Source organism: Anolis sagrei, chromosome 2 (genome assembly GCF_037176765.1).
Source record: "Anolis sagrei isolate rAnoSag1 chromosome 2, rAnoSag1.mat, whole genome shotgun sequence".
Classification (NCBI taxonomy): Eukaryota; Metazoa; Chordata; class Lepidosauria; order Squamata; family Dactyloidae; genus Anolis; species Anolis sagrei.
Genome location: NC_090022.1, coordinates 219,115,003 through 219,121,054, shown reverse-complemented (window position 1 = coordinate 219,121,054; position 6,052 = coordinate 219,115,003).

The following is a 6,052-nucleotide window of genomic DNA, read 5'->3' as shown; positions in this document are numbered from 1 at the left end:
GAACCTGTCTGGCCCTTTCCCAATTATCTCTCTACAACTGCCCAAAGATAATGGGATAGACGACCATGGCTCTCTTTTACTCCCAAACTTACAAGTCCAAAGCTTGCCAGAAATTGGAAGTATGAACATCAGTGCAAGTGTGTTAAGATTAAGTAAAAATTGACTTTAGAGCATTAATCACTTTGTTAGTGACCATTTATTGGTTACATTTACCACGAGTAATGCTTTCATGGGACTCTTCCAGACAGCTGCTTAATCCAGAATAAGAAAGTGGGATTAAAAATCCTAGTACTTTAAGGGGAGTTCTCACATGGAGCCATTAGTCCCAGAAGATCATCTCATGGCATCCAGAAAGGTCTGATTAATGGAGATTAAAGGGAACCACAAAGCATACAGGACATCCGCCATACTCTTGGATGTAACTCATCTGGTAGTCATTGTTCTGCCCCCATGGTATCTTAGCTACTTGGAAAGTCAACTGGCTGCGCAGGAACAGATTGGAGACTATAGGCTCAAACAAGAATGTATTAACTCAGAAGAATTTTAGACCTTCTCTCCTGAGTCTCACTTCCTTATGAGAAGGGGTAAAGAGATAGAGACAGTTCTGGCCAAACTGAGGCTCTTGGATCTTTATTTTTTCTTATAGTCTCTTCCTTGTATAATGTTCAAATGTCTCTAAGATGGTCTCAGTATTTAACTCTGACTGAACTTGAATACATCTCATACAGCTCTGACTGGATTTGAAAATGGCCCTGACTGGATGTTCAATTTTGTAGACTTTCTGCCTTCCTCTCTCTTCACCTTCCAGTCACCAAAAAGGCTAACTCCTCCAAGAACCAGGAGTGCTCTGCCCTTGAGGGGATTCTCAAAAGACTGTCTAGACTGACCCCTCACAAAACTATACACAAAATGCTAATTCCCTTTAACTAAAAAGGGCTGAAATAGGGGTAAATGATGAGGGTTCTTGCAGAGGCACCTCAGTCATACTGTACTTGTTTAACTTGGGAATTTGTGAGTAGTACCAGAACGAAGCCCACATATGTATTTGCATACAAATATACAACCAGATTTCCCAGAGAATGCATTTCAGCAATATAATTTGGATGGGGTTTTGATGATGTTACTGAGAGATAACAAGAAGTCTGAATTCTTGTTAAACTACTGTAAATCTCCCTGAAATTTGCCAGTAGGTCCCCATTTTTTCCTTTTCCCCAACTCTCCTGCCTGGAACTCCCTGAAGTCTTGTGGGCTGAAAAGTAGCTCTAGTAAGTTTTCCAACCTTTTGGGGTAGGTTTTCACTTTGCGGGGGTGACAGCAGTAGGGAGAAGTGATTTATCTCCTCCTGATTCCATTCAAGGAAGTGACTCCATTGGTGGTTGTCCTGTTAGATTTAGACTTCAATCCTCCCATATTTATAAGAGTCAATTTATCAGCATGTGTTTGTTTTTAATCTTAACACTGATAGCAAATGGGTGCTGCTGTTTCTAAAGACGAGTGAAGTCACTCTCACATTTCAATCACTGGAGGTCCCTATACTGTATTTGCTTCTGTTGTATTTACTCTACTACTTGTACATGACTGTTCTATCTGTAATACCCTCAAGCAAGGATTGAGTACCACTTTTTGTACTTTCTGCTCCACTTAATTTTGCTCAGTCTTGACATTACAGAAGAAAGTATTTCCTGTCCTAGGCAAAATAGCTGAAAGATGAAAGTCACAAGAGAAAGTTTTGAAATGACAGAAAATTGGCAACTCCTAATTTGCTTACTCAGATGGGAAATGCATGACTGATCTGTGCAATTTGAGAAAATCCTTCTGAACTAGAAAATTAATCCTGCCAGGGTAAAGACTAGATTAGCATCAAGCAAAACCGTTGGAGACTTTCCTAGCATGTGTGTTCTTCCTCATTAATAACTTTTGCCACCACCTTCACCACACTTTGATTTTGCTTTCTGTGAAATGTTGGATCATATGTTTGATAGGTTGGTATCTCACTCTAGAAGTAAGGCCTATGTAAGAAAAATGGTAGTCCCAGAAAAGTATGCCCAGGACAGAAATTAAGTGCCTATTTCTTATTTATTTTATTATTTATTTCCTATATTTATACCCCTGGGGGGGGGGGGGGACTCAGGGCAGCCCCACAGAAGCACCATACGATGCCACCATCATAAAACATTCAACAATACATTAAAATATTAAAACAATAATTAAAACAATAGATTAAAACATGCAGATTAAAAATCAGAATCCAAAATTCAAGTCCAGGTCCATTCATTGTCACGAGTTGCTTCTTTCACTTGCTGCCATTCACTGGTCGAACGCTTGGTCCCATAGCCAAATCTTAAGTTTCCCTCTAAAGGACAGGAGGAAGGTGGACAGTCTGATGCATGCTAGTCCTCTACTGGAAGTATCGCTCATTCCTGTTACTTGTATTATCTCAGTCTGGGATATATCAAATGTTAGACTGACCAGATCAGCCACAAAGAAAGCAGTGACCAAGGAAACAGAGGTGACATTTCTTTATGGCGGGGGGGGGGGGGGGGCAGTGAGGATTTTTTAAAACATCATGGAAGCATGTTACTTAAATAGTTCCTTGATGCGTTGGAAGAAGCAGCATCCAGTTCAAGCAGAAATTATTGCTTTGGAACAAACCATGGCGTTGTCTCACTTGATATGACTGTTGATGCAGAGGACATCACACTTTCTTTTTGGCAATCCAAATGATGCTCTCCTTCCTCCAACTTGTTCAGCTTCATTTCCTAATATCAACAGTGGAATTTTTTCATGCTGCAATTAATCAAAATAAAGCTTGTTGATACAGCTGTGAAATCTCATCTGAGGCTGGGGGAGATCTTATGGTGATGAGGGAACATAAGGGTTACTAGCCTCTCTTCCACCACATCTCTGATTTTCAATGCCTAACAGTCTGTTTTGATGGGGTGACAACATTGTGACACCGCACTGCACCAGTGCTCTTCACCACCTGACACATAATACACCTGAAAGTGGCAATTTAATAGAAAGTAAATAAAAAGTAGGGTATTCAGAGTCATTTGGTGGCAGTTATGGAACCAGAAAACCATGAACTGGATGTTGAAATGGGGATACTGAATACGGTGGAGCAAAAGAATAATGCTACAACTGACCAACAATATTCATATTAAATACACACTAACGGTAAGATTGAAAAGTTAGAAATTCAGTGTCATATTGATACAGTTGTCCCTCTTGATACAGTGGTTCTGTACCCAGCCACTGCTTGAAAATATTTTTAAAAATCCAAAAAAGCAATCCTTTATTTTGCCATGCACTGAGTATTAAAAACTGTATTAACTGAGTATTAAAAACTGTGGCATAGACACTGAGAACTGGGAAGCCCTGGCTCTTGACCACTCTAACTGGAGGTTAGCTGTGACCAGCAGTGCTGTGGAATTTGAAGAGGCATGAATGGAGGGTGAAAGGGAGAAACGTGCCAAGAGGAACCTTGACCGGGACTACCTTCCGCCTGGAAACCGATGTCGTTACTGTGGAAGAACATGCGGGTCAAGAATAGCATTCTATAGTCACCTACGTATTCACTGCCAAGACACTATGCTTGGAAGTCCATCATACTTGGACAACGAGTGATTGCCTACCCATGAGGCATATCTCATGGGTAGGCATATCTTGTTGTAGCCTCCTGACATTTCACAGATTCTCAGGATCACTGTGGCATATTTTTAATTGTTAGTCATTGCATACAGAGGACTCCACTTTACTATACCATTGTGTATAACAAAACTTGAGCATCCACAGATTTTTTGTAACCTGGGAAGGCAGGGAGGTCCCAGAACCAAACCTAAGTGGATACTGGCATTTCACTGTACTCTTCTTAAGTGTTTTGAACTGATGATTGCGGAAGTTTTGGACCTGTGCTGTATCATCCCAACAAACTACCAAAAGCATGATAGCAATACTTGTTAGCCATGTTTATTCCTTCACCTGTACCTCCCTCTATCCTTCTCCCAAAGACATGCTCATCTTCACACCTTCAGAAGCCAAAACAGAGAGAAGGTAAAGAGAATCTTTAGTGAGCAATGGAGTGGCAATCAGAAAAGGGAAGCAGTCACACGTTTATGAAAAGGATAGTTTAAGTTAGTTTTGAGGGCTCATAGATTAAGATCAGTAAACTGAAGGCAAAATGTCAGTAAGCTAATGGTCTTGAACTTAGTTCACCATAAAATAATAATCCATCTAAATGAGTTCAAGTCCCCAGGGCCAGATCAACTATACCCAAGAGTACTGAAAGAACTAGCAGAAGTCATTTCAGAACCATTGGCAATAATCTTTGAGAGTTCTTGGAGAACGGGAGAAGTTCCAGCAGATTGGAGGAGAGCCAATGTGGTCCCAATCTTCAAGAAGGGAAAAAAGGATGACCCAAACAGCCTCACGTCGATACCAGGCAAGATTCTGGAAAAGATTGTTAAGGAAGTTAGTGAGTGCCGTTTTCTTCAAATTTTATTTGAAGAACACTTAGAAACAAATGCGGTCATCGCTAATAGTCAACATGGATTTATCAAAAACAAGCCATGCCAGACTAATCTGATCTCTTTTTTCGATAGAGTTGCAAGCTGGGTAGATGCGGGGAATGCTGTGGATGTAGCGTACCTGGATTTCAGTAAGGCCTTCGACAAGGTCCCCCATGACCTTCTGGCAAACAAACTAGTCCAATGTGGGCTAAGCAAAACTACGGTGAGGTGGATCAGTAATTGGTTAAATGGACGAACCCAGAGGGTGCTCACCAATGCTTCCTCTTCATCTTGGAAAGAAGTGACAAGCGGAGTGCCACAGGGTTCCGTCCTGGGCCCGGTCCTGTTCAACATCTTTATTAACGACTTAGATGAAGGGCTAGAAGGCAGGATCATCAAGTTTGCAGACGACACCAAATTGGGAGGGATAGCCAATAGTCCAGAGGACAGGAGCAGAATTCAAAACGATCTTGACAGATTAGAGAGATGGGCCAAAACTAACAAAATGAAGTTCAACAGTGACAAATGCAAGATACTCCACTTTGGCAAGAAAAATGAAATGCAAAGATACAAAATGGGGGACGCCTCGCTTGAGAGCAGTACGTGTGAAAAAGATCTTGGAGTCCTCGTGGACAACAAGTTAAACATGAACCAACAATGTGATGTGGCGGCAAAAAAAGCCAATGGGATTTTGGCCTGCATCAATAGGAGCATAGTGTCTAGATCTAGGGAAGTAATGCTACCCCTCTATTCTGCTCTGGTTAGACCACACCTGGAATAGTGTGTCCAATTCTGGGCACCACAATTCAAGGGAGATATTGACAAGCTGGAATGTGTCCAGAGGAGGGTGACTAAAATGATCAAGGGTCTGGAGAACAAGCCCTATGAGCAGCGGCTTAAGGAGCTGGGCATGCTTAGCCTGAAGAAGAGAAGGCTGAGAGGAGATATGATAGCCATGTATAAATATGTGAGAGGAAGCTACAGGGAGGATGGAGCAAGCTTGTTTTCTGCTTCCCTGGAGACTAGGACACGAAACAATGGCTTCAAACTACAAGAGAGGAGATTCCATCTGAACATGAGGAAGAACTTCCTGACTGTGAGAGCCGTTCAGCAGTGGAACTCTCTGCCCTGGAGTGTGGTGGAGGCTCCTTCTTTGGAAGCTTTTAAACAGAGGCTGGATAGCCATCTGTCAGGGGTGATTTGAATGCAAGATTCCTGCTTCTTGGCAGGGGGTTGGACTGGATGGCCCATGAGGTCTCTTCCAACTGTTTGATTCTATGATCTAGCTGCCACCTAAACGCCATATTATCCCATGTTCGGTGTTTACATTTTTATTAATGGGTTTTATATGCAGTTCTCAAACAAAAACATCAGAGTAATTTTACACCCCTCTCTGACACAAACCCCAGCCACAAAATCATTATATAAACTTGTTGGCATTATTATAACTTTTCAGTTATAATAATGCTAACAAGGGCCAGCTTTCATAAACTTTCATGTCTTGTACAGAAATGCATTTTAACAAAGTACTGAATAAATATTAT